Source organism: Anolis carolinensis, chromosome 3, assembly GCF_035594765.1.
Source record: "Anolis carolinensis isolate JA03-04 chromosome 3, rAnoCar3.1.pri, whole genome shotgun sequence".
Taxonomy (NCBI): Eukaryota; Metazoa; Chordata; class Lepidosauria; order Squamata; family Dactyloidae; genus Anolis; species Anolis carolinensis.
This window is the reverse complement of record NC_085843.1, coordinates 196084959-196110652: the sequence shown is the minus strand read 5'-3', so window position 1 is coordinate 196110652 and position 25694 is coordinate 196084959. Positions and strand designations below refer to the sequence as shown.

The 25694-nt window shown below is 40.3% G+C and overlaps 1 protein-coding gene across 2 annotated transcripts in view; it reads left to right on the top strand.

The window, feature by feature from the left end:
* Window positions 1-25694, top strand: part of fam53b (family with sequence similarity 53 member B) — a 179863-nt gene that overhangs the window by 147385 nt on the left and 6784 nt on the right. The window lies entirely within an intron of this gene.

Sequence of the window (25694 nt, the reverse complement as noted above, 5' to 3'; positions counted from 1 at the left end):
TGTAAGTAGGTCAATAGGAGATGATCACCAATCCCCAGAGTCGGACACGACTAGACGTAATGTCAGGGGAAACCTTTACCTTTTCCCCATTATTATTATTATTATTATTATTATTATTATTATTATTATTATTATGTTTATTTATACTCAGCTTTTTCTCTTCACAAGGATGCTCATTTTCCATCTACAAAGGGTTTTTAGGAATACGGGAGTACCAAGGTGTTGGTTTCATTGGGTAAATACAATAATTCTTGTTTGAGTAGAAGACAGTAGGATTGATTCAATTAAGGAAGCCATGGCCCTGAGTTCTGCAAGAACTGAGTAGAGCAGTTGATAACTGATCTTCTAGGTCTTTAATTCATAGACTCTCCATCAATCTTAGCTCACTTGATGGCATATAGCAGCAGCAATAGCAATTAATTCTGTTGGTTAGAGTCAACTAGGATACCCATTAAATCAGTTGTTGAGTGATGAGTGAACACACAGGTAAAGCCGACAAGTCTACTTTCATTACAACTAAGACTAAGGATTTAAGACTTGTCCAGTGCATGTCCATTACAGGAATGAGTCCCACCTGCTGTCAAAAATGGAAAGTCCCTGCGAAACTGTGTGGCTTTTTTACACATTTGAATTGGCTTTTATATTGTAGACAGTTTCTGTAAGAATGCTACTCTCATTAAATGTACATAGCACAAATTGTCAACTAGGATTACATTTCCATTTTCACAAAGTGTCATGTGTTCTGCTATACATTAATTCTTTCCCCAAGGTATTTGGGCATCTCCTATTTTGAAAGGCATCCTTTATATTCAACAATCACTCTTTTTTTCCTCAAAGCATCATGCTTCCACAGGACATAATGGATGCCCCTGATATGTAGCACTTTCTCTGGAACGATTTAATAGGCCAGCTGAGTTTGCATAGGACGTGCCTGTATAATAACTACACTATACACTTGCATTCAGTCACTGTTCAGTAATGAATATAGGTCAGTTTATCCCACTTTTATGCTGCGTGGAATGCATTACCGAAAAGGAGTAGGCATACTTCTTTACAGTGAAAATAAGGTATTAATATGATAAATCAACTTAAATAAATAAAACCCAACTATCTTTTCTATGGTGAAATATTTGGTACTATACCGGAATTTGTGTACATTTGGTAGAGCTTAATTAAGTATCCTTCCATGCAAATCAGCATGGGAGCACTTTCATATGCCAGCCCTTGCCATTCACTGGGGTTAGGGGCACAGGATCCCTGTGAAAATGAAAAACTGCAAATCAAAATGTTGCTATTTTATTTTGTTTCTTGTCCATCTGTGTTATATAAATATCAATAAATACATTGTTTTTTAAAAAATACTTTTTTTGACGTGAGATATTGCCTTGTAACGTTAATAACTTTATTCTTCTACCCTGCCACCATCTCCCAGAAGGGATTTGGGGCAGCTTACATATGGGACAAAATGCCCACAGCAAAATACAAAACAACCCATCAAAGCAAAAACACAGTTAAAATAAAAACATAGTTAAATATAACAATCCAGATGAAAGCACAAATCAATAAAACATAAAAGTATAAAACAGCAGCGTTAAAACTCAATCAAAACACTACTCAACATAACCAAATGCCTTAGTACAATGAGCGCGATTAGGCTACAATAGGGCCGGGCAAGGGATAGTGCAAGCAGCGTATCGGAGGGCTGAGTATTGGATGAAGTGCAGAGAACAAAATAATATTATGGAACGTAGGGACTGGACATTTATAACTAGGGACTAGGTGTTCTCAAATGCAAGCTGAAACGCCCAGGTTTTCAAATCTCTGAGAAAGGAGGACAATGTAGGGGCTTGCCTAATTCCCCTTGGGACTTCAGAGTTATTGTTTCTACATGAGAATATACAAAATAGTTGTATCTTTATAAGACTAGGTTCATTCTTGGGCATCAACAAGTGGGACTGTGGAAGGCTTTTGCTTTTAATTCAGGCAAGCTACTACGGGCCAATGGGTTGTATCTCAGATTGCGTGGTATTTTAAAATCAGTTCTGTGTTTTATTCTATTCAAGTGTTTATATGCTTTGGGTTTTAATGTAAACCACCGAGCTGCTGAACTTGCTGATCAAAAGGTTGGCAGGTTTGAATCCAGGGAGTGGGGTGAGCTCCTGCTGTTAACCCCAGCTTCTGCCAATCTAGAAGTTCAAAAACATGCAAATGTGAGTAGATCAATAGGTATCACTCCGGCGGGAAGGTAACGGCACTCCATGCAGTCATGCCGGCCACATAACCTTGGAGGGATCTACGGACAATGCCGATGCTTCGGCATAGAAATGGAGATGAGCACCAACCCCCGGAGTCAGACCCGAGTAGACTTAATGTCAAGGGGAAACGTTTACCTTTACATTAGTGTATGATTTTTAGTTTCAGCCACTTTGTCTCTCCTTTGGGAGAGTGTGATATTAATACATACAATAATAGTAATAATAATAATGCTCAAAGAGCTTCATTCGCAGAATATGTCTGGAATATTTGGAAGGGCGGGTGGTACATTACTACTTACTCATCCTTCAGGGTTTGTCTTTCTTGCTATTTTCAAGGAGCTATTTTCAAGGGGATTGCTATGTGTGGAGGATGAGCAAGGAAATGCCCTTCCACCCGACATAACTGCATGTGTTTATATATGGATCCAGCCTTCTATAGACAATTCTGTGCTAGGTGGGCCAATGGCATGATCTCAGCATAAGACAGAATCACATATGCCAGAGGATGCTTAATTTTAAGCCATGATTTCATTTGCTCAAAGTGACCTTGATTTCTCCTGATCTTGGCTTACACTAGACTAGCTGGTAATGAGAACCAAGTATTTCAGGACAATCTATTTTGCAGATGGCTTCTGCTTTTCCTCAAGGCCCTATATACCATTTTATAGTTACTGCTTTGTGCAGTGGAAACAGTTCCAGCATAAATGGGGCAATCTGGTCCCCTGAGAATAGAATATGAGGGAATGTTTTCTGAGAATAGCAGGTGGGACAATGTAAACCTTGCCAGGCGCAACACTCTGCAGTCAAACGTTATAGTTATTTTATTTTATACTGATTCTGATTTCCTGAGGTACTTCAACTGAGCCAGCTTGGGTCATTTTGTATTTTAAAGGTGTTTCCATGGTGTCATTTCCACACCTTTTTACACATACACAGTGTGCGCTGAACAGGAAAAAATGCATTCCAAAAAAGGCAGTTCACACATGAAAGCCAAGCCTGTTTTTCTACATCCATTCAGATCATCATCAGATGTGGAACCATAAAGAGAAATATAGTGTGGGAACTGGTGGGAACGTGTTGCTCAATTGATGTTATATGGTCATGGCTCTAAAAAATATTTCTTTGACAGAGATATTGAGCAAGTGTGTATCTTAGTGAGGGCTGACAGACACTGTTGCTTGACATGCATGTCTGAAGTCCTCGGTTAACCTGCTTTCTGAGTTTCGGAAAGAGTTTATAAAAGTTGCTTGTTGCGATCAGAGCCTCCTAGGAGTTGTAGGCCTCCAAAGGTAATTTTCTCCAGTGTTGATCTTAGATCTTAGATCTCATTTCTGTAAGAAACTACAAACCTGCTTTCTTTCCTCTGTTGAACTGTGGTGTGTACTACTCACACTGTGCTGCTTTTAAGACTCATTGGCATCTGTTTCTTCTGGACCAGGCACAGCAAACTTGGCAGTGGTTTTTATGAAAGGTAGACTAACTTTCCTGCTGTGGGCGGACACTCGTTTCCAATTCTCTGGAATTGCCCAAATATGAAGATGACTGAATATTCTGTGCAAACCCAAGGAAGGTCTATGGGCTTTCACCTAATGTAATTTACTGATGAGTTTTAACCAGGTGGGCTCTCCAGTTTGAAAAAAGAAGAATCACAAGACAATCTTGGTAAAAAATCAAAATGAAAAAACCCCCACCTTCCTTGGTTTTTACAGTCTCAAAAAGGATCTCCCATGACTGTTTAATAAGGTCTATTTTTATTGTGATGAAATCTGGATTGTGTGTAGGGGTGGAATAGATATTCAACCGTTTCCCGATTGGGGTCAAAATTTGGAGGTCCCAACCTCTTGGGAACAGTTTTAGGAAGAAAATTTGCATGTGGAAAATTCCTGCAAACTTGCAGGATCTTTTTGTTTTGTTTTGTTCTTGGCATGACAAAACCTGTACACTTTGAGAAACTTCACGGCTTTCAAGAAAAAGAAAACTTGGGTTGTTTCTCCCTATATGTGCATGATATTAACAGAGAATTATGTATTAAAGTATTGTCTTTCTGTGTGTGTCTGTTTGGACAAAGTATTGTTTTTTTGCATTTTTATTTTAACACTAGCTGTGCCCGGCCACGCATTGCTGTGGCGAAGTATGGTGGTGTGGGAAATAAAGTATTGAGGAATTGGTGGTACATTGCCATATAATCCAGTTAAAATCAGATAATCTGTATTTTATAGGCAGTGTGGAAGAGGCCGAAGTGAGGCCTAACTCTGCCTGTCCCCTGGGCAGAACTTAGCCTTCTAACTGGCAGCAATTGGATAAAAACAATTATTCCTCTCCCTCTAATTAGGACTTTATTTTTCTTTTCTTTTTGTTGTATGAACGTAGAGGCATGGATGAGGGGTTGTGCTGCCAAGTTTAGTGTTTCTGGGATGTGTAGTTTTGTTGTTTTGTCCTAGACCGAAATTTCATTACCCTTTTATATATATAGATGTAAAGCAACTTTCTGCATGTGTCAAAGTAAAATGTGGAAAAATGTGAAATCTCTCTCACATGGAAAATGTGAAATCTCTCTCACACACTGCACACACACCCTTTGTATTAAGCCCTCGGGAATGCAGAGCATTAGCACTGAATGGCAACATCAGTGTCCTCATGCTAAAATCACCTTAAATCATTCTCCCCCAATCTTGGGTGCACCTACACTGACAAATTAATGCAGTTTGAGACTTTAACTGCCTTGGCTCAATGCTATGGGATCATGAGAGTTTCTGTTTTACAAGGTCTTTAGTCTTATTTCCCTGAGAGGACTACATCTCCCAGGATCCCATAGCATTGTGCCATAGCAATACAATTAGTGTCAAGCTGCATTCATTTGACAAATGCTTCTTTGGAGCCCTCATACAGTCCCTGTAATTAAATCGTAGCCCAAAAACCTGATAGAAAAGACCTGTTTTTAAAAATAAATCAAGGTCACAACAATCTGGAAATTAAAGAATTTCATGATTTTTGCATCTGTGCAAATGGCCAAGTGGTTCAATTTGCATTCAGTGACAGGACTTCTCTACTCGGTTTCAACTTCCACGCTTTGTCTCAGACGCACAGGCACACATAGCCCTGCCCATAGCTACTGAGAAACCCGCAGCGTGAAACTGGTTTTGCTGCTTTTTTGTGACTAGAGCCTGAGACCTCCAAAACTTGTGTGCATTGATAATTTGCAAATTGCATCTGCTGTCACCAGGCTGGCCAGCTTGGTGCAGTTTGGTTTTCCCCACAAGTGTGTGTATGTTTGTTCGTTCTTGATCTCTGTGACGTTCTCCTTTCCCTCCTTCTCTTTGCCCTCAAAGACAAAGTTCTAGTCACATGAAACAGCCTGAAATCCCTGTTATCTCCGTTTCGCATCTCGTGAACGCCATAAACACCACTTTATATGGCAAGCCGCGTAAAGTCATAATTCTGGGTTGTTCTTTGGCGGAGCCTCTTCTGTCTTCACGGCAGATAGCATCTGGCTTGCCGTTTAAAGAGAATTATAATAACGCGGCAAGGCCCTGCCTTTACTGTACATGTTTTGTACCAGCTTGCTTTGAAGTTGACATGCTTTGGTTTGTGTGGTTTCAGTAACGACAGCTGAAAACATGGTACCTCCAGGGGTTACTTGCCTGTCTCATACTGACAGCTTGTTCTTTTCCCCTGCTTTGCAAATAGAGCTGGTTTTGTGTAATGTGCTAGTGAACTTTAGGCAGGACAGCAATTATTTATTGGCAGCTATTGAAATAAAACAAGGCCTAGCCAGTTCATTAGGGCTGGCCCCACTCATATCTCATACATATAGTTGTTTCCTTGTTTGCCATTTGCTCCTGGGGAATAGCAGCTATACTCTTTCAGAAACTTACATTTGTACACAGAGCTGCTTGTGTATGAGAGAGAGCTATAATCTTGTAGGAGCATACCAAAAATGAGAATTTTGGCTTTCGAATACTTATTTTATCTTATGTTTTCCTCCTTTTCCTTTGGGAGGAAAACTTCCAGGCTTCTTAAGGCTGTGAAGTTATGCTTGAAAATGTACAGAATCTCAAAAGCCGGAGAAGTAGCTGAATAAAATTCTCAGTGTATGGAGGCATGTCTTCAGTGCCATGATAAATTATGCTAATTTGTTAACCTATTTTATGTAACTTACACCAATTGTGGGATTTAGATTTAAGCTTCAATTTTGATTTTTTAAATTATTTTAAAATATTTTATTGGCGCTTTGAATCTGGGGAGCGGGGTGAGCTCCTGCTGTTAGCCCCAGCTTCTGCCAACCTAGCAGTTTGAAAACATGCAAATGTGAGTAGATCAATAGGTACCTGGCAGGAAGGTAACGGCATTCCATGCAGGCATGCCAACCACATGACCTTGGAGGAGTCTATGGACAATGCTGGCTCTTTGGCTTAGAAATGGAGATGAGTACCAACTCCCAGAGCCTGACACAACCAGACTTAATGTCAGAGGAAAACCATTACCTTTACCTATTGGCTTGTGTACAAGCAGAAAACACACGGGCTAGTTACAATGTTCATATGTTTGGCACAAGCAAAAAAAAAAAAAAAAACAAAGAAAAAAGAATAAGAAATGTCTTTAATTGAGGATTCTTAGACTCTTGGATTAGAGAGAGCGCATTTTGTGACCATACTTCACCAATGTCATATCACTCTATTGACTGCCAGTTAGTTTGGGGAAAACTACAGTCTTGCATAGACAAAAGGTCACATTCTTAAAATTTTAAGGGTATTTTATTGTGTGTCTGTTATTCCTCAGATCTTATTCTGATTTTCACTGTATATCAAAATACTACGTATTTTTAACAACAGCCAGTCACTATTTGTTTCTTTAGATAAATATGTACTGTATTTAGTCCTCCACTTCGTAAAATAGAAGGAAAGTGTGCTGTAATTCACAATGCTTAGATTCAGAACTATAAATATAAATATACAGGATTTACAACATAAAATTCTTATCTATCTATCATCTATCTATCTATCTATCTATCTATGTTTCTACTGATAAATATTTGTACTTGTGTTGTGCTTTATGTTTAAATGGATTCAAACCTTGCTTTTGCCTCTGAAAGGTTTGACGGGTTCAGATACAATCAAGTACCAGTTCTCTTTCTGGTGTTTTGGCTTGTATCTGGTTGCCCCTTGCGTACAATTGAAGGAAGAAAATACATGATCACATGAGTATATATAAATTACTGGGTTTTTAATTGTGTCAAGTGACTTGAGAACATACTACAAGTTGCTTCTGGTGTGAGAGAATTAGCCGACTACGGAGATGTTGCCCAGGGGACACCCAGATGTGTTAGCATCCTGCTGGGAGGCTTCTCTCGTGTCCCCACTAGCTAGAGCTGACAGACAGGAGCTCATACCGTCTTGCAGATTCGAACCTGCAACCTTCAGGTCAGCAACCCAACCGTCAGGTCAGCAGTCCAGCCGGCACAAGGGTTTAACCCATTGCACCACGTGGCTCGTGGTTGGGAAATACTGGCTGATATGATTCTGTATTTTATTTTCTTTATCTCAATGTATGGCACAAATCGGCCAAAATGAAAAGTCTTTAGATTGCCAATTTAGCCGCCCCGAGTCCCCACGGGGAGATGGTGGCGGGATATAAATAAAGTTTTATTATTATTATTATCTTATGTTTCTTCTGCTATATGCTCAGGGTTTGCAAGAGTAGCATAATGAATAAAGAACTTAAAATTGTTATCACCCAGAAAAAAAATGTACAGGTGAGAACTCACTGACATGGTAATATTGGCAGGATGATTTTTCCTTAGTGTATTAACCTCGTTCAGTCTCTGTGCCAGACATAGAGTATTCTGTTTGTATTTCACATATTTTATAACTCCTCTCTGTGTATTTTGTTTCCTGAGCGTTTCTGTCATATATTTTCCTGACACTTCATTCGTCATTTGGAATTTAGAGCCACGGAAAAGAAATGCTGGTCTAATATCTGTGTCCTTTCCTCCAGTGCGACTGTTGATCTTGGAGTTCTTTGGCTTTTCCCTTACTGCTCCAGTATATACTGGCAAAGCTGGCTAATTGCTGCTGGAAGAAAGAAGACAGCCACATCTTTCAGCATCTTTTGGTGCTCGGTTCCAAAGCTCACAGTCACAGTGCAAATGAGAAATCCTAGGCAACCAGTAGTTAGAACGATTCTCCATTGACTTTAGCATAAAGAGTCAATGCACCAGTGTGTTTCATTTGGTTTCATAAAATGCCATAAGGCTTCAGTATGAAAAGGCTGTCTGCTTCTATGGATTACAACTGGACTTGTGGTTTTGCGTACTCCTTTTCCTCTTCTTTCTCCTTATGGCTGCAACAAGAGCCTAAACCCAATCAGATTAAATCAATTGAATTAGTGACATATACCTAAATGTTGATTGACTATTCAGCCATTGATTTATCTGATGCTCTCTAGTTGGATGTAGGTCAAAGGAGCTCCAATTTTTTATTTGCTTGAAACAACACAGTTTAAAGCAATGAACATGATTGTGACTATTGTAACAAACATAATTTAGTTGAGGATACACTTTAGTTAATTTACAATGGAATTGTAAGGATCCAGCTTTGTTATTGTGCTGGAGGATCGGAGGAACACACAAGCCTGAGGAGAGACTTGTTTCTGTCATAATACACATAGCTTCTAATTCATAGCTCTGCCCAATAAATAGCTTTATTAGAATAATTAAAAGGTAAACATTGCATATAAATACCCACCTTCAGCGTTGCTTTTTATCTTTAGTGGAAGGTAGCTGCAAGATAAGTATTTTGAATAGGGATACTCAACTTAGAATCATAGAGTTGGAAGAGACCTTATGGGCCATTTAGTGCCAAGAAGCAGGAAATCGCATTCAAAGCAGCCCTGACAGATGGTCATCCAGCTTCTGCTTAAAAGCCTCCAAAGAAGGAGCCTCGACCACAGTTTGGGGCAGAGAATTCCACTGCTGAACAGCTCTCAGAAGTTCTTCCTAATGTTCAAGTGGAACTTGTATAAAGACAGTATATACATGGATTGTAATAAAGCAATACAGGCAGTTCCAAAGTTACGAACAAGATAAGTTCTGTAGGTTTGTTCTTAAGTTGAATTTGTATGTAAGTCAGAACAGATACATTTTTACGTGTAACTCCAGTCAAATTTGTATATGTATTAGCTTTGTATAGCATAGGGAAGGGATAAAACAATTGAGGTGTTCATTGTGCTCTCTGTCCCTATTCAGAAGCTTTCACTTCACTTTCTGTCCCTATAATAATTAGATTTGGAAAAATTCACCTTTTTGTGGAAACCAGGACTGGTGATAAAGCTTCAATGAAGACACCTTTTCCCCAAGATAACCCTCCCAGGAGTGAATGTCCCTTCCTGGGAGTAGATTTCTCTCATTTCTTGTTGTCTCACTCCTGTTCTTAACTATTTGTAAGTCAGGTGTTTGTAACTTGGGGACTGCCTGTATTGTATTGCCTGTATTAATTTTAATGAAGAAACAGTTCCTCGCCCTTATAGCTACAGAAAGGAGGACAAAGCTTAGGAAAAGCTGCATGGGTGTGGGCGAAAGCCAGAACAATCAAACAAGATCCCTAGTATTTGGGGCTTTGGCTCCAGTGCTCTGTATAACTCCTTATTAACCTGCTTTAGATTTGCAGTTCTAGGATAAATCATTGGAGGGTCTGTTTTTTTTAATTGGGATGCAGGCCACAATTTCCATTAGCATCTCTGGATATAGATGCACAAATGTTCTAGAGACTGTAATCAGCCAGAATCGTTTAGCTAACAAACTAGATGTAATCTACAGTAGATGTAATCTAACGGCACACCATGCAGTCATGCCGACCACATGACCTTGGACTGGAGGTGTCTACGGACAATGCCGGCCCTTTGGAGATGAGCACCAACCTCCAGTCAGACACAACTAGACTTAGTGTCAGGCAAAACCTTTACCTTTACCTAATCTACAGTAGGTTCTTGGTAAATATGTACTCTCACTCTCATACTCTAAGATGAATCCCCAGCACAGGTTGTAGTCCTTTGCAACATTTAAGAATAAGGCTCCCTGAAAACACAAGATTATTTCTGGAGAAAGATCCATACATAAGGTTGTAACCTCTTTTTTAAAGGAGATAGTTTGGTTTGTAGTATGTACTACCCTGTTTCCCTGAAAATAAGACATCCTCAAAAAATAAGACCTAGTAGAGGTTTTGCTGAATTGCTAAATATAAGGCCTCCCCCGAAAGTAAGACCTAGCAAAGCTTTTGTTTGGAAGCATGCCCGGTGCCCGCCAAACAAAACACCATAGCATGCAGGATTGGTAAATGTACATACCAGCTGTATATGGAAATAATGGTAGTAACAAGAAATTCTTGATAGGTGTCACAGTTTGTCTGGTTTAGTTATGTTGGTTTGTGATGACAACTACTGTACAGTATAGAATAAATGTTCATATTTTTTTTGTTCAACAATAAATGTGAATTCTTCATGGAAAAATAAGACATCCTCTGAAAATAAGACCTAGCGCATCTTTGGGAGTAAAAAATAATATAAGACACTGTCTTATTTTCGGGGAAACACGGTAGCTGTGCTCGGCCACGCGTTGCTGTGGCGAAGTATGGTGGTATGGGAAATAAAGTATTGAGGAATTGGTGGTAGTTAAGGTAAGGGGTAAAGGTTTTCTCCTGACATTAAGTCCAGTTGTGTCCGATTGCACACTGAAGTGGATTATATGGCAGTGTGGAGTCAAGATAATCCAGTTCAAAGCAGATAATATAAGATTATAAATGGGTTATATAGTTGTGTGGAAGGGCCTTGAATCTACCCTGCCATATAATCCAGTTCAAATCTGATAATCTGTATTTTATAGGCAGTGGGGAATAGGCCTAAGTGAGGCCTAACTCTGCCTGTCCCCTGGGCTGAGTGGGTTCCTAGAAGATCAAGTGGGTGGAGCTTAGCCTTCTAACTGGGAGCAATTGGATGAAAACAATTAATAATAATAATAATAATAATAATAATAATAATAATAATCTTTATTTATACCCCGCCACCATCTCCCCAACGGGGACTCGGGGCGGCTTACATGGGGCCATGCCCAGAACAATACAATATAACAAAATATAATAGAACAACAAATCATAGCACATTAAACAACACAATAAAAGAAAATATACACTACATTAAACAAGATCAAAGAACAATAAAACCAAGGGCGGGTCACATGAACACTAGATTAAAACTCGAGGTGAGAAAGGAAGTAGGAGTAAAAACCACAGAGGACAGGATCATAAAGTGGCGGTGCGATCTGGAGGACAAATATTGAAGGAGAGCAGCAAAAGGGATGTATGTAGTGATTACTCTCCAAAGGCACAACGGAAGAGCTATGTTTTCAGGTCTTTCTTAAAGGCTGCTAGTGTGGGGGCTTGCCTAATCTCACCGGGCAGTGAGTTCCACAATCGGGGGGACACAGCAGAGAAGGCCCTCTCCCTTGTTCCCACAAGGCGGGCCTGAGATATTGGCAGTGGTGACAGGAGAGCCTCCCCTGACGATCGAAGGGATCGGGCAGGTTTATGATAGGAGATACGGTCACGAAGGTAGGTGGGTCCCAAACCGTTTAGGGCTTTATAAATGATGGTCTGCACCTTGAATTGGGACCGGAAAATAAACGGCAGCCAGTGGAGCTCCTTGAACAAGGGAGTGGATCTCTCCCTGTAACTCGCCCCAGTTATTAGTCATCTCCCTCTAATTAGGACTTTATTTTTCTTTTCTTTTTGTTGTATGAACGTAGAGGCATGGATGAGGGGTTGTGCTGCCAAGTTTAGTGTTTCTGGGATGTGTAGTTTTGTTGTTTTGTCCTAGGCCGAAATTTCATTACCCTTTTATATATATAGATAGAAGGTGTGGTTGTGTTGTGTCTGCATGGTAAATTGACGGAATTATTAGAAAATAGGCATTTGTTTTTTTATTCATTCAGTCGCTTCCAACTCTTTGTGACCTCATGGCTAGCCCACGCCAAAGCTCCCTGTTGGCTGTTGCCTCCCCCAGGTCAAGCCAGTCACTTGAAGGACGCCTTCCATCCAACTTTCCCTTGGTTGGCCCCTCTTCCTTTTTCCTTCCATTTTCCCCAGCATCATTGTCTTCTCCAGGCTTCTCCAAGAAAATAGACATACATGAGCCATTAAAATCAGATTCAGTGAAGACTGAAATAATTGATTTTAATTATCTTCATTTTGTGCCCGAACCTCTGAAAATGACCACTGACAAACAGGTGGGAGACACTGAGATTGCCGAATGTCTGTTGGGATGGGCTGCTGGAATGTGGGTGGGAATAAGATGTACCCTGTTTTCCCCAAAATAAGACCTACCCTGAAAATAAGACCTATCGTGATATCTTATCATTTCTGAGGATACTCAAAATATGTAATTTCATTTAAAAAGTCAATTTGGAAAAATAAATTGCCCTTGAAAACAAGTCCTAATGTATCTTTTGGAGCAAAAAAATAATATAAGACCCTATCTTATTTTGGGGGAAACAGGGTATCAGCAATGACCATAGAAAGCAAAACTTTAGGTGACAACATAATTTCTTCTTATATTTGCCAAGAAGGCTGGGAGGGAGACATGCCTTTTGGTTGTGGGTTACTTTGGCTTCATTGTGTCAAACGTATCCAAGCAATTGAGAATTTGGCTGCTAATCAAAAATTACAAATCTCCCAATGTGATAGCTTTCTTGGTAAATAAGCGCCACTCCAATTCTTGATTGCGAGATACTTTAGAAATGTAGATACCACAGCAAAGCTACTGTACATAAACAAGGAGCAGCAAAATGTTCTGCTAAAATAACATTCCCAGCCTTTTGGAGCTAAGGAGACCAAGGAAGTGCCAAGATAAGGCTTGCCTTGGCATGCTCGGACATGTTTGCAGAATGGTAGAGCTGTGTGCGGTGATAAAACCAAACACTTTTCTCAGGGCTTGTGCTTATTCACAAGTAGTCAGCTGAGAAGGAAAGAAACATTGGAATGCAAGGAATTCCTTACAGTGCAAACAGTCCCCTGGAATGGAGATCTATGTATAGAGATTAATTATGATAAATGATGTTTCAATACTTTATTTCCCCTGCTTTTGTTCCAAAGAAGGTCTCCGCATAGGGTCAACCTACACAATATGGCTTGAATCCTGTTGGCAGACTGCACCAGGGCTTGCATTCCTCCAACCTCCCAGCATTGGTTTGGGAAGACAGACAAAAATCTGCCAGCTCGGAACAGTCCAATTCTTGAATTCTTGTTGGCCACTGCACCGATGACTTTCCTCCTCCACTGCAGCTATTGTTTGTGTTGGGTTGTTGTATGTATTCCGAGCTGTATGGCCATGTTCTAGAAGTATTCTCTCCTGACTTTCGCCCACATCTATGGCAGGCATCCTCAGAGGCTGTGAGGCATGGAAAAACTAGGCAAGGAAGGTTAATATATATCTGTGGAGAGTCCAGGGTATGAGAAGAGGTCTTTGTCAGTTGGAAGTCAGCGTGAATGTTGCAATTAATCACCTTAATTTTTTCAAAGTCATTAGCCATCCCTGGAGCTCCTCTGTCCTCAGAGTGTTGCTTCCCATCTACTGTTCTGATTTTTGAGTTTTTTTTAGTTGGGAAGCAACACTCTGAGGGCAGAGGAGCTCCAGGGACGGCTAATGACTCTGAACAAAGGATGCCCTCCAGGCAAGAGACAAACCTTTCCAATGCTAATTAAGGTGATTAACTACAGCTTTCACGCTGACTTCCAACTGACAAAGACCTCTTCTCACACCCTGGACTCTCCACAGATATATATTAACCTTCCTTGTCTAGTTTCTCCATGCCTCACAACCTCTGAGGATGCCTGCCATAGATGTGGGTGAAACGTCAAGAGAGCATACTTCTAGAACATGGCCATACAGCCCGGAATAGATACAACAACCCTGTGATCCCGGCCATGAAAGCCTTTGACATCACATTGTTTGTGTTTTTTATGGCAGATACAGTAGAGTCTCACTTATCCAACATAAACGGGCCGGCAGAACGTTGGATAAGTGAATATGTTGGATAATAAGGAGAGATTAAGAAAAAGCCTATTAAACATCAAATTAGGTTATGATTTTACAAATACAGCACCAAACCATCATGTTAGACAACAAATTTGGCAGAAAAAGTAGTTCAATATGCAGTAATGCTATGTTGTAATTACTGTATTTACGAATTTAGCACCAAAATATCACGATATATTGAAACATTGACTACAAAAATGCATTGGATAATCCAGAATGTTGGATAAGTGAGTGTTGGATAAGTGAGACTCTACTGTAACAGGTATACTGCTGTTAGTGAAGTCTGTATGGCTCCCTGGACTTTACATCTTTAGCAATAAAATTGTTACCAGAGGCAGGAATAACTTGGAAAGAATAGGAAGAGATCCCTTCCCCTAAACAAAAAGCAAACTAAATCAAAAGGATTTCAGCATCTTTAGCAGAACTTTTTATTGAAAACTAACACTGTGCACATGTGAAATAAAACAACCAGGTAAGGTTTTGTACATCCACAAAACATTTTGAACTTTTTAGAAATCATTTGAAAGCTTATTCAAAAAGTATCCAGGGATGATTCTTATTTTCAACAGCCTTCATTTTTTATATGATTACCATTTTTGGTGGCTATGCTTTTCTAATATGCTGGGGGTAACTGGTGAGACTAGTTTATCTGCTTTCTTGATTTTGGTGGTTGCTCTCCTTGTTTTGTCATTTTTGGGCAAGCACCCATCGCTGCAGTAAGAGCATCCCATTAGATCTTTTCTTTTTTTCCCAGATCTTGTAGCTTTTTTTCTGGTCCACAAAACATGAGGCCATTATGTTGTGTATTTCTTTGTATTTCCTACTAGTGACAATGACAATATCAGAGAAGGGTGGGAAAATGCATAATGTAATGTCAAACTCCTGGAGAATGAAACAACCAGTTATGATAAAGAATGCTGTAAACTGCCCTACCTTTGCCATTGTTTAGCCCCGTGGAAGTATTTTTCATAAAGTCAGACCAATTATGTGTCTCCTCCAGTAATACTTGCTCTCACTTTCAGTAGCTTTCCAATGATTCTTGTTACATTTACTTGCAGCTATTGAGAACAAAATATAAAATATAGTACAACCCCTGTATTTGTAGGGGATACTTTGAGAAATCCTGTTGGGCATACCTAAAACCACGGATAGTAAAAAAACAAAAACAAAAACAACCCTTTGTTTTTGACTATATTGGGCTGGAAGCATAGCATAAAATCACACTGGAGGACCTAAGGAGGACCACAAACACTTTCTTGGGGGGGGGGCAATATTTTAGGAGTCTGTGTTAGTGAAAATATGGATGTAGAATTTGTGGATAAGGGAATTGTTTGTATTACATCACGCAAAAAGCCTACTGTATTGATTGTATGACTGCTTTTCATGTTTGATTTTACAATGTGTAATTTGTCACTGTTTTTATTATTGTTGTGAGCCGCCCCGAGTCCCCTCGGGGAGATGGGGCGGGATATAAGAATAAATTTATTATTATTTATTATTATTACTCACTTAGTGAGCAGTGACTACTTCTTCTGACATATACAAAGAATCACAAATGCAGTGAAGAAGATAATAATAATAATAATAATAATAATAATAATAATAATAATAATAATAATAATATTTATTTTTGTATCCCGCCTCCATCTCCCCGAAGGGACTCAGGGCAGCTAACACCTGGCCAAGCCCAAACAATTACAATTACAATAAAATAGCATTAAAATAGATCTATTTCTGGAAAAGTTTGCATAGTCTTGATGTCATGGCTTTTTCCCTTTCAGTGGTATCTGCTTTTGTAAGCTTTCCTGGGCATAATTTATGTTATCTGCCAAACTCTGTACACATAACCCTCAGATCTCTTTTGACTCCCTCTTTCACTTTGTGTTAAAGTCGGAAAATGACAGTAGCAAGGCAGGTGCAAACAGGAACACTTCCTTACTACTTTCCCATAGCATTGGCATATGAGGGAGAGGCAACATCCAAATTGCAGATTCAAACAGAACATTGAAAAGAAAATCACATTCTCTAGGCCCTAGGGGATTGGTACAGATGAAGTGGATGAACACAAAGTTGGGTAAAACAAAAAAAGCCATGCTTACAATACTAGAAATATGATGCTAACAGGTGCACTTATGTGACATTAAACCAGGGACTGATTCATTACACAGTAGTGAACCAGCAAAACAAACTGACTGCGTCTAGGAGGCAAGCTGGGTCTTGCTCAGAATGCTGACTGATATGCATATTAAATACATGGCCAGGGTGACATTGCATTCAGGTCTTGGAGAAAAGCAGACAGATGAGATTGTGTAACATCTCTCTCTATTTCTTTGATGGCATCTGGCACATATATAGAAGAACTGTTATTGAAGCTGCCAATGTAGCAGAGGACTACTACTTCTGCTGCTGCTACTACTACTACTACTGTGAATCAATGCCAGTATAAATCTGTAGCTACTGAAGACCATTCATAAGCTAGAGATAAAAGGTCTAGGGACTTACATGTGTCTTAATCTTCTTTTTGATTTACAGCACATTAGACACAAGCTACTTGTCTTCATAGCATATTTCCACCATTTCTTTCATCTGTGCCATGTTGGCCTCTACCCTGGCACTAAAAAAGACTGCCAGCTTTGATCTTCCACCTGTTTCAACTGCAGCTGTCTCTTGTTTTTTTCTCCCATGATGTTATTGAAGGGGAAGCATTTCAGCATTTGTGAACAAAAGCTGTAGACCACAAGCCTATTAATTTGAACAGTGAAATAATTATTAGAACCATTCTAGAAAGAGCCTTGATGTCCTTCATCCTTCTCTTCAACTCTGAGATACTGTACCATGATGGGTAGAAGTGGAACAGAAAAGGCAAAGAGATGCCTCCCTAAGACCAGGCTGTCAAGTTTTCTGCAGTAAATCCCCAGATTTTGCAACCAGAAAATATATATATATTACTAGCTGTGCCCTGCCACGCGTTGCTGTGGCCAATTGGAATTGCAGTGAATAGCCTCGCTGCTTCAAAGCCTGGCCATTTTCTACATAGGGTATCCTTGCTAGGCCAGGTTGAATGAGATGGAGTAGCCTCGTGGTTTCCAAAGTCTGGCTTTGAAGCTACAAGGCTGTTCAGTGTTAATCAAGGTGGGCCACAAAGGGGTTGATATATGTGTGGAATAACGTGCAGTGTGGTAGAAAGAACTGTTATCTGATTGAGGCAGGTGTTGCCATGGATCTCCTTGATTAGGATTGAATAGGCATGCAGCTTCAAGGTCTGCCTGGTTAGTACTTGGAAGAATCCTTTAGTGGGACGTGTTAGCTGGGTGTGATTATTTAAGTTGTTTAGCATTGAATGATCTTGTAGCTTCCAAGCCTGGCTGCTTCCTGCGTGAGGGAATCCTTTGTTGGGAGGTGTTAGCTGGGCCTGGTTGTTTCCTGTGTGGAATTCCCCTGTGTTCTGAGTGTTGATGTTTATTTAGTGTCGTGATTTTAGAGATTATATTGTTGTGTATTGTTATTAGAGCACAGTAATTATTACACATTATATTGATAATGTTATATGATTTGCCTGGAACAGGATTATATGAGGCCCCTTCTACACAATGGTTTAAAATTCACACTGAAATGGTGTTTTTTTTTTTTTTTTTTTTTTTTGCTGTGGCCTAGGAGGCAGCCTGGCTTTGAAGCTGCAAGGCTGTTTAGTGTCAATCAAGGTGGGTCACAAAGGGGTGCATTCCGGTTTTTGGGGGGTTTTTTGGCCCCACGGAGGTTAGGGATGTGTAGTTTGTTTGTAAGAACGTAGAGACGTGGATGAGGGGTTGTGTTGTCAATTTTCTAGGTTGGAGGGCCTTTAGTTTTGTTGTTTTGCCCAGTGGAGCGATGCCATTCTCCTTTTATATATATAGAATTAGTAGAGACCTAACCAAAGTCATGTGTGGCAGTACTAGAATGAGACATGAAATGACACATGGTATAATAGCAATGGCATTGTAATCTAGACATATCATCTCAGGTTTAAGCTACTATAGTACTACTGCTATGCTACTGTATCACTGAGACATTGTTTCTATACCAAGCTATTATAGTATTGCTACTAAACCACTATACTGTTGAGATGACTATATGCAGAAGAGTCACACCATGACCACCAGACTCTCCTGTCTATGTTCCTTCTTCTCATTTAATATGCTTCTATATCATAGAATAATAGAATCATAGAGTTGAAAGAGACCTCATGGGCCATCCAGTCCAACCCCCTGTCAAGAAGCAAGAAAATCACATTCAAAGCACCCCCGACAGATGGCCATCCAGCTTCTGCTTAAAAGCCTCCTTCTTCTGTAAAAGAAACCTGCTCTTTATGTACAAAGTTAAAGCGTAGACTTTAGGGAATATGCTGGATGGGCTAGCACCCATATAGGAGATTTTAAAATCATGTGTTTGATACACTTCCGCCAAAGTAAAAAGATCAAAAATTAGCGTTTTATGCCCTATTTTGTATGTAGTTGAAGATATTATGAATATTTGTTTATTAAAGGGAAACGTTTGTCAGTCTCTTAGTGTAAGCAGAGGGCAAAAAGTGTATCTCTGGGTGGTTCATATTTGTTTCAGTCACTAACGAAACTGAAATTTGGTGCATAGTCCATGACATTTTGAGTGGTTCAGATATACAGTAGAGTCTCACTTATCCAAGCCCCGCTTATCCAAGCCTCTGGATTATCCAAGCCATTTTTGTAGTCAATGTTTTCAATATATCGTGATATTTTGGTGCTAAATTCGTAAATACAGTAATTACAGCATATTACTGCGTATTGAACTACTTTTTCTGTCAAATTTGTTGTATAACATGATGTTTTGGTGCTTAATTTGTAAAATCATAAACTAATTTGATGTTTAATAGGCTTTTCCTTAACCCCTCCTTGTTATCCAAGATATTCGCTTATCCAAGCTTCTGCCGGCCCGTTTAGCTTGGATAAGTGAGACTCTAATGTAATTCCAAATCATGCAACTTTGTTGCACCCCTGACTTCGCCTCTTTTACACCTGCTCATAGGTTGACTCTGGGCTGGAAATATCAAACAAAGACTAGAATTTGCCATTAAAACTTGAATTTCAAGTCACCACCTAAGATTGAAGGTCTCGTTTGAATCATAAGAGCAAACTATACTTTATCAATACATTTGAAACTATGGTTTGATGTAATGGAATGTAAGAGGTATAGGAGAGAGAACACAAGGAAGAGAGCCTAGGTGAGTCCATGGCATGCTCAGGTATATACTAAATCTCTGCAGACTGTTTCGCCCAGACTTCAGAAATCTTGGAAATGGAACAGATTTCACATTTATGAAGTTCATCTTGTAATAAAAGTCAGCATTACAGCACAGGAAAGCTATGCCGCATGGTTTTTCCCATTCCATTGTCTCTTAAAACATGGTTGAGAAAGAAGGATTAATTGCAGCAAGGAATACTTTGTGTCATTGACCGATTACTATGTAAGATATTTCAGAAGTCACTTCGTGTGGTATTGATTGGTGCAGTGAACTTCTACCAAACAGTGCAGTTTTGGGAGGAAGTCCATGTTTCAGTAAGGAGCCAGTTGGCAGTACACAATGATATTTGATCAGGATTTGTACTTATCATATGCAAGTACAGTAGAGTCTCGCTTATCCAACGTAAACGGGCCGGCAGAACACTGGATAAGCGAATATGTTGGATAATAAGGAGGGATTAAGGAAAAGCCTATTAAACATCAAATTAGGTTATGATTTTACCAATTAAGCACCAAAACATCATGTTATACAAGAAATTTGACAGAAAAAATAGTTCAATACGCAGTAATGCTATGTAGTAATTACTATATTTACGAATTTAGCACCAAAATATCACGATGTATTGAAAACACTGACTACAAAAATGCGTTGGATAATCCAGAATGTTGGATAAGCGAGTGTTGGAGAAGTGAGACTCTACTGTACTATCAGGCAAAACTGCTGAGGGACAGAATATTACCCTTCATGCTGTTGCTCCATAGTAGGAAAGAGTATTCCCATCTGATTCTGCTCACTGTTATGAAGCAATAAAAAAAATTAAACAATACATACGAAGAATAGGACATACTAAGAAACATTAAACAATGCATCTCAGTTTCTTTGGCAAGTGTGTTTGAATCATATTTTCTCTTTACCTGATTATTTCCTGTGCCTTGTTTATTTTCTTTCTTGCTGTAGTTGCTGTACTCTGCTACTGAATCTGTTAGTTTCTCTCTTGACCCCGTATGTAATTCCTCTTCACAGTTCATGAGTCATGACACAATTCCTTACGCATGCAATTTTGTGATCTTTTGTTTATTTTTGTAATTGCATGATTGTTGATCTATGTGAATTGAATAGCCATGTGTATGTGCGTTGTCCTTCTTGCTCTTTCACCAATTATAGTCCTAATTGTGGTAAAATTATATTAGCACTACTGTTTCCTTTGAAGCTAGCAGCAATACATGAAGGAGAACAAATCAAGGAAATTCACTTACCAAACTTTAAAACATGAAGAGATTAGATGGGCAGACAAATTGACATTTATATTGGATCTAAGTTACATTGCTATTACGTATCTTTGTACATAGTAAAAAGGTAAAGGTTTTCCCCTGACATTAAGTCCAGTCGTGACCAACTCTGGGGGTTTCTAAGCCGAAGAGCCGGCGTTGTCCGTAGACACCTCCAAGGTCATGTGGCCATAGGCATGACTGCATGGAGCGCCGTTACCTTCCCGCCGGAGCGGAACCTATTGATCTACTCATATTTGCATGTTTTTGAACTGCTAGGTTGGCAGGAGCTGGGGCTAACAGCGGGTGCTCATTCCGCTCCCGGGATTTGAACCTGGCACCTTTTTGTCTGCAAGTTCAGCAGCTCAGCACTTTAACACACTGTGCCACCGGGGGCCCATGGCCTCCCTTAATATTTGTTGTTCTCTCAAAAGGACAAGTTACAGTGGAAGTGTCGTATCACTGCACCTGTTTCGAGGCACACCTACACTGTAGAATTAATGTGGTTTGACACCACTTTAACTACCATGGTTCTATGTTATGGTATAATAGAAGTTGTAATTTTACAGGGTCTTTTCTATCAGACAGCACTGGTGTGTCAGCAAACTCCAATTCCTATGATTCTACAGCATTGAGCCATAGCAGTTAAAGTGGTATCAAACCACATTAATTCTACAGTGCAGACACAACCTTGGCGTCTACCCTTTTGCCAGAGTTCTTTCTCGGATACATCTGGTCTCACAGCTTCAAGCATATTTGGTCACCTTTCCAAGTAAACAATGCATATCCTGTCCTCATCTAATATTTGGCAAGTGCAGTAAAATCCCACAAGTTGTTATCACTTGTGCTTGAGGCCTTGGCACTGAGATTAGGACTCCAGATTCAGACATGTCCAAATGCCAACTGCCTGACACTCTTAAATTCTGCATTATTGATACAAGAGTTCACGGGAATACCTTCTTTCTGTCATCATGAGCTGTGGACCATCTGTGTGGCCCTCTCAGTCGCTACATAAGCCTGCTTTGTGCCATTTCACCTGAAGAACCAGAAATAAGCCCCTTCCTTCCCTCTGGTATCTAGCCACTGTGCCTCTGTGTAACAAATGGTCATTGGAGGAGCAATTAGTTTGGTTTCATTGTTAGTTTTGGCTTGGGAAAGATGGATATTTTAGAAAAGTGCATGTTGTTGTGCAACAGCAATTCTATTCAGCCCAAGAGAAGACAAAGCAAAGGAGCTGCCTTACAAAACTTTGGAACAGCTCTACAATGCACACCGCTTAACAAACAGAGTGTTTGTTCCTCGACTGTTGAAAAGATCCTTTTGAATGCAAGGTGGTATATACACCTTTAAGCACCGAGAACAGCTTTATTGACACAGTTGCCTCCAAGCAGGGAGGAGTGAAAGGTGGAATTCAGAGAACTCCGCCACTTCATTCCCAGTGCTGTTTGCAAACTAAATGCTCCTCGGTGGTTACCAGGTAACTAGAGCCCAGCAAATTCTGCCAAACTGTGGAATCAAGATTAACAAATGTGTTTGGGCCTCCTACAGTGTGCGTCTGCAGCACTGACATTTTAAATGCCCACCTGATGGGTGGATTGCCATGGCTTCCTCCCTCTTTTTGTGCCAGCACTCCAGAAAACACTGTGGCCTGTGAAAACTTGCTTCTGGAATTTGGAACATGGGAGAAAGAACTTGCAAACACTGTTTTGTTTATAAAGCTACACTCGAATCCAGATCAACAACCTTTCAGCCAGAACTAAGGGCTTAAATAGAGAATTCTTCAATCATCTGTCTTCAGCTTACTCAGAGAGTATAGCGGGATACTACCAGATTCAATCTGTTACCTTTTAAGAAAGTGCTCCTATACCTGGGTTTCGAAGTGTTGGGAAAATATATGAACTTTTCATTCATTCCACTTGGCCCTTTGAAAGTGAAGCTATATTCTCCTTCTGCGACATATCCAAGTGATAAAACAACTCCTTAGCGAGAAGGGGAGTAATGGGGAGTCTGCAGACTCTTATGTTGATAGGATAGGAAATAGGGATAGGAAAAAATGTAGTGTATAAGGTAAAGGTTTTCCCCTGACGTTAGGTCCAGTCATGTCTGACTCTGGGGGTTGGTGCTCATCTCCATTTCTAAGCCGAAGAGCTGGCGTTGTCCGTAGACACCTCCAAGGTCATGTGGCCGGCATGACTGCATGGAGCGTCGTTACCTTCCCGCCGGAGCGGTACCTATTGATCTACTCACATTGGCATGTTTTCGAACTGCTAGGTTGGCAGGAGCTGGAGCTAACAGCGGGCGCTCAAGCCGCTCCCGGGATTTGAACCTGGGACCTTTCGGTCTGCAAGTTCAGCAGCTCAGCGCTTTTACGCACTTCCCCACTGGTTAAATAGAAAACATTTTCCAGAAGTCCAATTTATATGCGCTCTATCAGTTTGCCTACAAGGCTAAAACTCTATGCTGATTTACATTTTAAATCTTCTAATGTGCATGTACTCTGGTCAGAGCCGTTATTATGACCCAATTATTACAATACTTCAAACCACATGGTTTCATCTGTACATGCTACAGAGCCGCACTGTTTTTGGTTTTTTCACTTTTGCTTTTTTATTGTTGCTGTTTAGTCAAGTTTTTGGCTACATCATGGTTTGTTACAAGGGGTGGTTCATCGGAGCAACAACATGAATGATTGCATTAGGTGATACCAACCCGAGTAATACCACTACTCTCTGATATTGTAGATATGAACTGACAGTCTGGAACAGGCATGGGCAAACTTTGGCCCTCCCGGTGTTTTGGACTTCAACTCCCACAATTCCTAACAGCTGGTAGGCTGTTAGAAATTGTGGAGTTGAAGTCCATGACACCGGGAGGACCAAAGTTTGCCCATGCCTGGTCTAGAAGAACCATAACCCTATGGAGAGTTAGAACAGGGCTAAGGCCTTTAGGTGTTGACTTGCAGCTTGGTTTTATACATCCATTCTCTGCTAGGACTTGAGGAATCTGTGGCTCTTCGACCCTCATAACTGGTCAGATTAGGGCAGGATATTTTGAGAAAATAATGGGTTTCTTTATGGCTACTTGTAACCACAGCTCCATAATGCTATGTGCAGAAAACCAGTGAGTTGAGTTTTGCATAAAGATAATTTTCTGTTGCTGGATTGAAAAACATGCCCTATAACATATCCAGAAGAAAATTATCACAGACTCTGATGAGAGATGTTAAGGCAAACAGAAGTAATATAGGACCAGTGAAGAGGAAAACAACTCTTTTTAATTTCCTGTAGCTTTCCTCATGACCTTTGCTGAGCATATCCAGTCTATATCAGTGTGTATTCAGAGAAGGGACAAAAGGCCATCCCAGAGAGTTTGACAGAGCCATATCTACTGTTAAGTTTGCTTTTTCTGAGATTTCCTTTTCAAGTGCAGTTTTATCTTCATGAAATATTTTAAAAATTGTTTCCATTAATTATAGTAGTGTTATACTTCCTTTGAAAATTACAGAAGGAAGTATAGTGCTTCAGCAAGGGCAGAATAGTGATAAAAGTATTGGGTTATAGAACAGAGTCGGACACATTTGAGACATTGGAGTGCCGTATCCCACCATTTGAGGGTTCAGAAGATCACAGCATCCTATCAGGACCCTGTTTTAGTGACATTTCACCACTTTCAGCCACTAATTTTAAGTGAAATAAGGATCTTTCAGGGTTGCAATGTTGTGAACAACTTCTAAGGGCCTAATCAGTTTCAAATGAGTGAGAGTGGGGTTGCTTTTGCCAAAATCTCAGCTTTTTGACTAAATTTCTTTTATTGGGTTATTGAGGGAGGTTCGATGTGCCAAAGACTGCACTGTATATACACACACATGTCAAATGCTGTTTGTGATCTGTATGATTCTCTTACCTAAAGTAGGAACACATAGATTCTAAAGCCATAGAGATTATTAAGTCATAAACACATAGGATGGCTATTAGGATAACATGGAGTTAAGGGAGAAACTTGTGTGCTGTATAGCACTCTTTGGTCCAAAGCAGCGTAGACTCATAATTCATATTATCTCATCACACGGGCTTTTTTAGCATCCTAAGATGCTTCCCCACCAGTCCAATGATGAATGGGCACACAGCTTATCACTCAACGTCACTGGACTTCTGGTGGAGCCCCCACCCCCAACTGGAATGGAAGCATCATATGCTTACTTACTTTACTTACTTAGGCGATCCATCGTAAGTCGAGGATGATGGTCCTCCGTTTCTGGTGTCTTGGGGGTGTGTCTGTAGGTGGCTGAAGAGACCTATTCTTGACCCGCATGTTCTCCTGCAGTGAGGACATTGGTTTCCAGGTGGAAGACGGTCCCAGTCAGGGTTGGCTTGACACTCCTTCCTCTTGGCACGTTTCTCCCTTAAGCCCTCCATTCGTGACTCTTCGAACTCCGCAGCACTGCTGTTCACAGCTGACCTCGAGTTACAGCGCTCAAGGGCCAGGGCTTCCCAGTTCTCAGTGTCTATGCCACAGTTTTTAAGGTTGGCTTTAAGCCCATCTTTAAATCTCTTTTCCTGCCCACCAACATTCTGTTTTCCATTCTTGAGTTGGGAGTAGAGTAGCTGCTTTGGGAGATGGTGATCGGGCATTCGGACAACGTTGGTGGCGTAGGAGCATCGCTTCAATGCTGGTGGTCTTTGCTTCTTCCAGCACACTGACATTTGTCCGCCTGTCTGAGATTTGCAGGATTTTTCTGAGGCAGCGCTGATGGAAATGCTCTAGGAGTTGAGTGTGATGTCTGTAGACCGTCCACGTTTCACAGGGTTGGGAAGACAATGGCTTTATAAACAAGCA